Here is an 11859-nt window from a genome sequence, read left to right on the forward strand (position 1 = left end):
GGGGCACAATCCGTTGAAGAGAATATCACAAGCTTGAGCATTGTATTGCAACATCTTCAACTCATCCGCGGTAGCTTCACGGTTTGGTTCTCTCCCATCAAAGAAGTCACCTTGCAAACCAACACACACAATAGCCCAAACGGCGGGGTTATGTCCAAGAATATGCATTTTCATTTTATGCTTCCAACTAGCAAAATTAGTGCCATCAAAGTAGGGACCTGTACGGTGATAATTTCCCTCGCTAGACTCCATACTCTCCTAGGTTATGAAACCAAGGCTATGACCACCAAAAGCTATGGAGATCAAAGAAAATGGAGACCAAAGCTCTGATACCACTTGTAGGATCGAAAGTATGTCTAGAGGGGGGGTGATTAGACTACTTGACCAAATAAAAACTTAACCTTTTTCCAATTTTAGTTCTTGGCAGATTTTAGCTATTTTAGGACAAGTCAAGCAATCATCACACAATTCAAGCAAGCATGCAAAGAGTATATTCGCAGCGGAAAGTAAAGCATGCAACTTGCAAGAATGTAAAGGGAAGGGTTTGGAGAATTCAAACGCAATTGGAGACACGGATGTTTTTCCCGTGGTTCGGATAGGTGGTGCTATCCTACATCCACGTTGATGGAGACTTCAACCCACAAAGGGTAACAGTTGCGAGAGTCCACACAGGGCTCCAACCACAAAGGGTAACGGTTGCGCGAGTCCATACAGGGCTCCACCCATGAAGGGTCCACGAAGAAGCAACCACCCACAAAGGGTCCACGAAGAAGCAACCTTGTCTATCCCACCATGGCCATCGCCCACACAGGACTTGCCTCACTAGCGGTAGATCTTCACGAAGTAGGCGATCTCCTTGCCCTTACAAACTCCTTGGTTCAACTCCACAATCTTGTCGGAGGCTCCCAAGTGACACCTAGCCAATCTAGGAGACACCACTCTCCAAGAAGTAACAAATGGTGTGTAGGTAATGAACTCCTTGCTCTTGTGCTTCAAATGATAGTCTCCCCAACACTCAACTCTCTCTCATAGGATTTGGATTTTGTGGAAAGAAGATTTGAGTGGAAAGCAACTTGGAGAGGCTAGAGATCAAGATTCATATGGTAGGAATGGAATATCTTGGTCTCAACACATGAGTAGGTGGTTCTCTCTCAGAACATATGAGTTGGAATGGTGTATGTGTTCTGATGGCTCTCTCTTCGAATGAAGAGGAGGTGGAGGGGTATATATAGCCTCCACACAAAATCCAACCATTACACACAGTTTTCCAATCTCGGTGGACCGAATCAACAAACTCGGTCGGACCGAAAATGTAAACCTAGTGACCGTTAGAGATTTTCAGTGGGACTGACATGCAACTCGGTAGGACCGATATGGTTAGGGTTTGGGCATAACGTAATCTCGGTGAGACCGATTACACAAACTCGGTGAGACCGAATTTGGTAATTAGCTAACCAGAGAGTTGGTCATGCAAACTCGGTGGGACCGATTTGCTCTTTCGGTGAGACCTAAAAGTTACAAAGGGGAAACACTGAATTTACATTGCAATCTCGGTGGGATCGATTCGCTCTTTCGGTGAGACCGAAAAGTTACGAAAGGGAAACAGAGAGTTTGCAATCCCATCTCGGTGAGACCGAGATCCCTATCGGTAGAACCGAATTGCTAGGGTTTGGCAGTGGCTTATGACAAGTGAAACTCGGTGGCGCCGGATAGGAAGAATCGGTAGGACCGAGTTTGCCTTAAGGTTTAGGTCATATGTGGATATGGGAAAGTAGTTGAGGATTTTGGAGCATATCACTAAGCACATGAAGCAAGAGGCTCACTAAGCAACACCTCATCCCTCCTTGATAGTATTGGCTTTTCCTAAAGACTCAATGTGATCTTGGATCACTAAAATATAAAATGAAGAGTCTTGAGCTTTTGAGCTTGAGCCAATCCTTTGTCCTTAGCATTTTGAGGGTTCCACTTTCACATCCATGCCATGCCAATCATTGAGCTTTCCTGAAATAATCATCTTGGAATAGCATTAGCTCAATGAGCTATATGTTGTTATGAATTACCAAAACCACCTAGGGATAGTTGCACTTTCAATCTCCCCCTTTTTGGTAATTGATGACAACATATAGATCAAAGCTTCGACAAATGATAATAAGCATGAAATATATCGTCGCTTTGAGAAGTATGTGATAAGTAAGAGCTCCCCCTAAATTTGTGCATATTTAAAAATTTGCTTTGGACTGCAAATGCACAAGGAGTTAGAGTCATGGGTTACTCTTCCATGTCACATACATCTTGGTGGAGCGCTTAAAATGATAAGAATGAAATACATGCACTCATCACCAAGAATAGTGAATGCTCACATAAGATAGATAAGATAATAGCATTAAGCAAGCATTAAGTGTAGCTTATGATCAAACACATGATCATCAATGTCTCACGAGCATAGTATCTCAAGCACTCAAAAGCAAACAAGTTCGAAAAACCACCAAATAAAGCAAGAGAGAAAAGCAACACTCTCTCTCTCGAAGCCTATGATCTATACATTTTTCTCCCTCTTTGGCAACAAGTTACCAAAAAGTTCCTAGAAAATGCATAGTGCTAGATCGACGCTCAGGCTTGATCTTTAGGTGGTGGTGGAGTCCGGATCACTCCAAGGACGAAGGCTTCTGTAGATGCTGAAGTAGACGCTGGAGTTGGAGCTGAAGTAGACGCTGGAGCAGGTTGGGCTGGTGCTACGGCTGGAGCTGAGGCAGTTGCTCTTGTGTCAGGAACTGGCATTGCAGACGACCTCGGACCTCGTGGCACTCTGGAAAAGGCATCAGTGGTTGTCTTCCCTTTCCTCTCCTGCATATCGTCTTGAAGCTGCTCCACTGCAGTCTGAATTTCTGTCACCTTGACATCCAAGTCATAGAACTTTTGTTCCATGATTCTCTCTAGGCTTGCCTGGTTTTGAGTTAGGGTGGCTAGTCCTTTCTTAATCCGCAGGGTGGATGCAATCAGGTAACCAAGCTGCTCTTGTTGGTTTTCAAGAAATACTCAGATGCCTCCTCTTAAGTTGGCATCTTGGCAGCTTTCTCCTTCCTTGCCTTCTCCTTCTTTGCTTGTGCTTGAACTGATGATGGATCATTCTCAGTCATTACAACTTGATTGTCCTCAAAATCTGGATGGATGGGCAGGTGTTCCTTGTCCAATAAATATATGCCCGTGCCCATCTTGGAGTTGATGAGCACCTGAATTTGAGGTGCATATGCACAACTCCTCTTCTGATCTGCTGCAGTCCTCTTGATAGTCTCTACTATGAGGCTCATGACCTTGAACTTCTGAGGCACATCAAATACATGTAGCAAGTTGATTGCATGGCCTCTGATCATCTTGTGATCTCCAGACTTGGGCAATAAGGTGTGCCTCAATATCCAATTGATGGTTGGCAGCCCTGACAGAAGATAATGCACTGAGCCAAATTTGAAAGTGTCAAGAGCTTCATTTGGAATTTCCTTGTACATGTTGGACATTGAGTTATGATCCATTTTCTTCTTGGCATAGATGTCCAAGTCATCTGCTTGCTCCTCTGGGGCATTGATCAACTTTGCCCATTCCTCAACAGTTGATTGGTACCTCGTACCCTCAGACATCCATGTGATCCTCCCATCTGGATAAAAGTGTGCCGTGGAGTAGAATTGCATGATGAGATCCTCGTTCCACTTTGTGAGCTTCTGCCCAACAAAGTCAGCAACTCCACAAGCACTAAAGCTGTCATACACTCCAGGGTAGTGTTCCTCATTTTCCTTCATGTACTCCCAATCGACCCATCTCATGTCACAGACTGTTGGCTTCTTGTCTAGCAGCACTATCTCATAAAAATCTTGCTGATCCTTGGTGTGAAACCTGTAATCCACAGCAGTCCTTCTCCTTGAAGCATACGGATCTGCTTCTCTCCACTTCCTCAGCCCTGAGTCTCTCCTGAGCTTCATATCCTCAGCCACAGGATGAGCATCGTTGTGGTCTGGGATCCTGGGCTTGAGCTTTCTCAGAATTTGCTCTTCATCCTCTTCTTCAGCGACAGTCTCAGGCACTGGGGCCTTGTTCTTCTCAGCTGCAGGAATGCTCCTTGTATTCCTCTTTGGTGCAGACTTGGGCTTGGAGGTAGCTTTGGGTGCTTCTTTGGGCTTAGATGCAGCAGCCCCTGTCCTGATAGCATCACCCATAAGCTTAGGTGCTTTAGGTGCTGGTGCAGCAACCTCTTCTTCCTCTTCCTCTTCCATAATGGAAGCCTTTCCAAGCACTCTGGCTACGGTCTTCTTGACCCTTTCCTTCCTCTTCTTGCCTTCTGCAGCAACTGGCTCTTTGGGTGCAGGCTTTTCAGTTGAAGCTCTAGCCTTTGACATAGGCTGCCTGCCTGCTGGACTTTTGATCTTTAGACCTGGCTTTGTGCCTTGAGCTGGCTCAACTCTCTTTGATGTGGCCTCTTCTTCTGCCACATAATCTTCATCTTCAGAATCAGAATTCTCTTCTTCCTTTGTCTAGTGGCAGCTTTTGGAAGATTGCTTGGGGTACTTCTGCTGCCATCATCTGAAGAGCTGGAGGGGCTAGTGCCCTCACTCATCTGCACTTGCTCTTCTGACATGTTTTGGCTATCACTCTGATCAGACATGCTGCAAACTCTGACTGTTGACCCTGTGAATAGTTTATAGATGAGGTAGAATGGATGAGCATCACAAAATGCAGAGATTTTTGCAAAAGAATGATCCAGAAACTTAGTTTTAGTTTCCCACTGAAATCATCTCGGATCTACCGATTTTCGAACTCGGTGATACCGAAGAAGTTGTGGAACCTAAACTAGTGAACTCGGTTGGACCGAGTCACAGTTCGGTGGCACCGAGACTGCTAGGGTTTCACAGAATTCCAAAATCGGTCACACCGATAAGTAATTCTCGGTCAGACCGAGTCTCACTTGTGCAATGGCATAAGCCAAATTGATGGGACCGAGTTTTTCAACTCGGTGGGTCTGAGATGGTTTCGGCGGAAACCTAACCTTAAAATTTTCGAATCAAACCTAATCTACGAGCGTATTGACTGGATAGGAGTGTTTCAATCGTGGCAAGAATCATGATGATCACAATGTGCTAAGAATCGGATTGGGGAATAGCACAAAGATCGAGTCCATACCCTAGTTCGGTGGAGACTCGCTACGGCGGCAACGACGGGTCAGAATTCCCGTTGACGGCGACGGAGACCAGCGACTGGAGGCGGCTGGCGGCGAGGAGATGATCCGGAGACCACGTTGGCAGAGCAGGCTATTGCTGGGTGAAGGGGTTCGGAGAAATTTCCAAATTTTTCCCGTGACTATATATAGCCCGACCCTGTCAGTGTGACCGAGTGGAACAATTCGGTGGCACCGAGATTCATAACTACAAGCAGTTACTGAAACTCGGTGTGACCGAAAGGTTCAAATCGGTTGCACCGAGATCGAAAACCTAGATTAACTTAGTGATCTCGGTAGGACCGACAGTGGGGTATCGGTCAGACCGAGAATCATAAAGAGGTTTTGGAAGTTTAAGTCTATCACGAATCGGGGACTCCGAGCGCTCCTCACACAGAGTGGTTCGAATCTGACTTGATCAAATTTTGTGATGCAGCATGAATAGAGTTTGAGACGAGAAAAGCATAGATAGCTAGAGGAGGTTCTTAGGCATTCTTGTCCATCCACTTGGCAAAAGAAAATAAAACCAAACAATCAAAACAACAAGTGGATGTCCTCGAATGAGTAAAATATGCAACCAGCATGCTCACACAATAAGATGGCAAATGAAATATGTGACAAGTCATGCACAACCAATTCTAGCAACTATCAAGCAATTTGCGATGACTAGGTCATCTATATATGAGTATATTGACTTAGGAGTCAAGTGAGAACACTTGATCATAGGTCATACTCATCGTTTAAGCTCAAGTGGGGTTACCACTTTTACATAAAGCATTGTTGTGTTCACATCTTTAGAGTTGCTTTAGCTCAAGTCTTAGAGTAAAGCTCCCCCTAGATGTGATACCCCCCTAAGAGGGATGAACTAACCTTGGGTTTTGTCGATGATGACCTCATGTAGATGTTGAAGATGTGGATGCTCAATGTTGATGTAGATCACTTGGAGCTATCCACTTGAGTGAATTGCACTTTCAATACCTACATGGGTTAGTCCCACAAGGAACAAACAAGGATATCCATAGACATAGAGTGATGCACACACAAGATGATGTCCATGAAAACTTTTAGGTTACCTTGTCCCTTGTCTTACCAACAAGAGGGTTTGTGACTCCTTGAACTAGTGCAAGATGTGGAAGTTGATTGCACTTGTTCTTGCCAAAATGATAAGAGTGAAGTATGTTGGCGGAGTCACCCTCAAGAACTCTCTAGTTCTTCTTCTTTTGGATCCACACCATCTTGATGGGAATCCTTGAAGTTGTAGTCGTACTTGATGAAGTGGAACTTGAAGTAGTCTTGGGAATCCACTTGACTAAGGTCTTAGGAGCTTCTTCAAATGCATCAATTTCCTCTTGAAGCTTGTCCTTGCCTTTTTGCTTGTAGTCTTGTGGTGGAAGATCATCTTGAGCTTGTGTCCCCTTGAAAGAAGTATCATACTTCTCTTGTTGAGGAACAAACTTTGTCTTGGGGTATTGATCTTCTTCCCACTCAACTCCATTGGCATTGAACTTTCGTTCAAAACCAACACCTTTATTCTTCCGGTGCATTCCTTGCTTGCGCACAATTTCCTCGAATTGCTTACTCCCGGCAAGGCTTTTGTACACTCCTTTCTCTATAATTCCCTTCAGTAAGCTATTTTCTTGCTCAAGTGTAACTTGGCTAAGAGAATCATTAGTGGAATCAAGACAACTACTAGAAGCAACGATGCTACGATGGAGATCAAGGTGTCGCGCCGGTGACGATGGTGATCACGATGGTGCTTCGAAGATGGAGATCACAAGCACAAGATGATGATGGCCATGTCATATCACTTATATTGATTGCATGTGATGTTTATCTTTTATGCATCTTATCTTGCTTTGATTGACGGTAGCATTATAAGATGATCTCTCACTAATTATCAAGAAGTGTTCTCCCTGAGTATGCACCGTTGCGAAAGTTCTTCGTGCTGAGACACGACATGATGATCGGGTGTGATAGGCTCTACGTTCAAATACAACGGGTGCAAAACAGTTGCACACACTGAATACTCAGGTTATACTTGACGAGCCAAGCATATACAGATATGGCCTCGGAACACGGAGACCGAAAGGTCGAGCGTCAATCATATAGTAGATATGATCAACATAGCGATGTTCACCAATGAAACTACTCCATCTCACGTGATGATCGGACATGGTTTAGTTGATTTGGATCACGTAATCACTTAGAAGATTAGAGGGATGTCTATCTAAGTGAGAGTTCTTAAGTAATATGATTAATTGAACCTAAATTTATCATGAACTTAGTACCTGATAGTATCTTGCTTGTTTATGTATGATTGTAGATAGATGGCCCGTGCTGTTGTTCCGTTGAATTTTAATGTGTTCCTTGAGAAAGCAAAGTTGAAAGATGATGGTAGCAATTACACGGACTGGGTCCGTAACTTGAGGATTATCCTCATTGCTGCACAGAAGAATTACGTCCTGGAATCACCGCTGGGTGCTAGGCCTGCTGCTGGAGCAACACCAGATGTTATGAACGTCTAGCAGAGCAAAGCTGATTACTACTTGATAGTTCAGTGTGCCATGCTTTATGGCTTAGAATCGGGACTTCAATGACGTTTTGAACGTCATGGAGCATATGAGATGTTCCAGGAGTTGAAGTGAATATTTCAAGCAAATGCCCGGATTGAGAGATATGAAGTCTCCAATAAGTTCTATAGCTGCAAGATGGAGGAGAACAGTTCTGTCAGTGAGCATATACTCAAAATGTCTGGGTATAATAATCACTTGATTCAATTGGGAGTTAGTCTTCCAGATGATTGCGTCATTGATAGAATTCTCCAATCACTGCCACCAAGCTACAAGAGCTTCATGATGAACTATAATATGCAAGGGATGAATAAGACTATTCCCGAGCTCTTCGCAATGCTGAAAGTTGCAGAGGTAGAAATCAAGAAGGAGCATCAAGAGTTGATGGTCAACAAGACCACTAGTTTCAAGAAAAAGGCAAAGGGAAGAAGAAGGGGAACTTCAAAAAGAACAGCAAGCAAGTTGCTACTCAAGAGAAGAAACCCAAACCTGGACCTAAGCCTGAAACTGAGTGCTTCTACTGCAAGCAGACTGGTCACTGGAAGCGGAATTGCCCCAAGTATTTGGCGGATAAGAAGGATGGCAAGGTGAACAAAGGTATATGTGATATGCATGTTATTGATGTGTACCTTACTAATGCTCGCAGTAGCACCTGGGTATTTGATACTGGTTCTGTTGCTAATATTTGCAACTCGAAACAGGGACTACGGATTAAGCGAAGATTGGCTATGGACGAGGTGACGATGCGCATGGGAAATGGTTCCAAAGTCGATGTGATCGCAGTCGGCACGCTACCTCTACATATACCTTCGGGATTAGTATTAGACCTAAATAATTGTTATTTGGTGCCAGCGTTAAGCATGAACATTATATCTGGATCTTGTTTGATGCGAGACGGTTATTCATTTAAATCAGAGAATAATGGTTGTTCTATTTACATGAGTAATATCTTTTATGGTCATGCACCCTTGAAGAGTGGTCTATTCTTATTAAATCTCGATAGTAGTGAAACACATATTTATAGTGTTGAAGCCAAAAGATGTAGAGTTGATAATGATAGTGCAATTTATTTGTGGCACTGCTGTTTGGGTCATATCGGTATAAAGCGCATGAAGAAACTCCATACTGATGGGTTTTCGGAACCACTTGATTATGAATCACTTGGTACTTGCGAACCGTACCTTATGGGTAAGATGACAAAAACACCGTTCTCCGGTACTATGGAGAGAGCATCAAATTTGTTGGAAATCATACATACAGATGTATGTGGTCCGATGAATGTTGAGGCTCGTGGCGGATATCGTTATTTTCTCACCTTCACAGATGACTTAAGCAGATATGGGTATATCTACTTAATGAAACATAAGTCTGAAATGTTTGAAAAGTTCAAAGAATTTCAGAGTGAAGTTGAAAATCATCGTAACAAGAAAATAAAATTCCTACGATCTGATCGTGGAGGAGAATATTTGAGTTACGAGTTTGGTGTACATTTGAAACAATGTGGAATAGTTTCGCAACTCACGCCACCCGGAACACCACAGCGTAATGGTGTGTCCGAACGTCGTAATCGTACTTTACTAGATATGGTGCGATCTATGATGTCTCTTACTAATTTACCTCTATCGTTTTCGGGATATGCTCTAGAGACGGCCGCATTCACGTTAAATAGGGCACCATCAAAATCCGTTGAGACGACGCCTTACGAACTGTGGTTTGGCAAGAAACCAAAGTTGTCGTTTTTGAAAGTTTGGGGCTGCGATGCTTATGTGAAAAAGCTTCAACTTGATAAGCTCGAACCCAAATCGGAGAAATGTGTCTTCATAGGATATCCAAAGGAAACTATTGGATACACCTTCTATCACAGATCCGAAGGCAAGACTTTTGTTGCTAAATTCGGAAACTTTCTAGAGAAGGAGTTTCTCTCGAAAGAAGTGAGTGGGAGGAAAGTAGAACTTGACGAGGTAACAATACCTGCTCCCTTATTGGAAAGTAGTACATCACAGAAACCTGTTTCTGTGACACCTACACCAATTAGTGAGGAAGCTAATGATAATGATCATGAAACTTCAGAACAAGATACTACTGAACCTCGTAGATCAACCAGAGTAAGATCCATGCCAGAGTGGTACGGTAATCCAGTTCTGGAAGTCATGCTACTAGATCATGATGAACCTACGAACTATGAAGAAGCGATGGTGAGCCCAGATTCCGCAAAATGGCTTGAAGCCATGAAATCTGAGATGGGATCCATGTATGAGAACAAAGTATGGACTTTGGTTGACTTTCCCAATGATGGGAAAGCAATTGAGAATAAATGAATCTTCAAGAAGAAGACTGACGCTGACGGTAATATTACTATCTACAAAGCTCGACTTGTCGCAAAAGGTTTTTTGGCAAGTTCAAGGGATTGACTACGATGAGACCTTCTCACCCGTAGCGATACTTAAGTCTGTCCGAATCATGTTAGCAATTGCCGCATTTTGTGATTATGAAATTTGGCAAATGGATGTCAAAACTGCATTCCTGAATGGATTTTTGCAAGAAGAGTTGTATATGATGCAGCCAGAAGGTTTTGTCGATCCAAAGGGAGCTAACAAAGTGTGCAAGCTCCAGCGATCCATTTATGGACTGGTGCAAGCCTCTCGGAGTTGGAATAAACGCTTTGATAGTGTGATCAAAGCATTTGGTTTTGTACAGACTTTTGGAGAAGCCTGTATTTACAAGAAAGTGAGTGGGAGCTCTGTAGCATTTCTGATATTATATGTAGATGACATATTGCTAATCGGAAATGATATAGAATTTATGGATAGCATAAAAGGATACTTGAATAAGAGTTTTTCAATGAAAGACCTCGATGAAGCTGCTTACATATTGGGCATTAAGATCTATAGAGATAGATCAAGACACTTAATTGGACTTTCACAAAGCACATACCTTGACAAAGTTTTGAAGAAGTTCAAAATGGATCAAGCAAAGAAAGGATTCTTGCCTGTGTTACAAGGTGTGAAATTGAGTAAGACTCAATCCCCGACCAATGCAGAAGATAGAGAGAAAATGAAAGATGTTCCCTATGCTTCAGCCATAGGCTCTATCATGTATGCAATGCTGTGTACCAGATCTGATGTGTGTCTTGCTATAAGTCTAGCAGGGAGGTACCAAAGTAATCCAGGAGTGGATCACTGGACAACGGTCAAGAACATCCTGAAATACCTGAAAAGGACTAAGGATATGTTTCTCATATATGGAGGTGACAAAGAGCTCATCGTAAATGGTTACGTTGATGCAAGCTTTGACACTGATCCGGACGATTCTAAATCGCAAACCGGATACGTGTTTACATTAAACGGTGGAGCTGTCAGTTGGTGCAGTTCTAAACAAAGCGTTGTGGCAGGATCTACATGTGAAGCAGAGTACATAGCTGCTTCGGAAGCAGCAAACGAAGGAGTATGGATGAAGGAGTTCATATCCGATCTAGGTGTCATACCTAGTGCATCGGGTCAAATGAAAATCTTTTGTGACAATACTGGTGCAATTGCCTTGGCAAAGGAATGCAGATTTCACAAGAGAACCAAGCACATCAAAAGACACTTCAATTCCATCTGGGATCTAGTCCAGGTGGGAGACATAGAGATTTGCAAGATACATACGGATCTGAATATAGCAGACCCGTTGACTAAGCCTCTGCCACGAGCAAAACATGATCAGCACCAAAGCTCCATGGGTGTTAGAATCATTACTGTGTAATCTAGATTATTGACTCTAGTGCAAGTGGGAGACTGAAGGAAATATGCCCTAGAGGCAATAATAATGTTATTATTTTATTTCCTTATATCATGATAAATGTTTATTTTCATGCTAGAGTTGTATTATCCGGAAACATAATACTTGTGTGAATACATAGACAAACCAAACGTCACTAGTATGCCTCTACTTGACTAGCTCGTTAATCGAAGATGGTTATGTTTCCTAACCATAGACATGTGTTGTCATTTGATTAATGGGATCACATCATTAGGAGAATGATGTGATTGACATGACCCATTCCATTAGCTTAGCACCCGATCATGTAGTATGTTGCTATTGCTTTCT

The sequence above is a fragment of the Triticum aestivum genome, chromosome 7A (genome assembly GCF_018294505.1).
Source record: "Triticum aestivum cultivar Chinese Spring chromosome 7A, IWGSC CS RefSeq v2.1, whole genome shotgun sequence".
In the NCBI taxonomy this organism is placed as follows: domain Eukaryota; kingdom Viridiplantae; phylum Streptophyta; class Magnoliopsida; order Poales; family Poaceae; genus Triticum; species Triticum aestivum.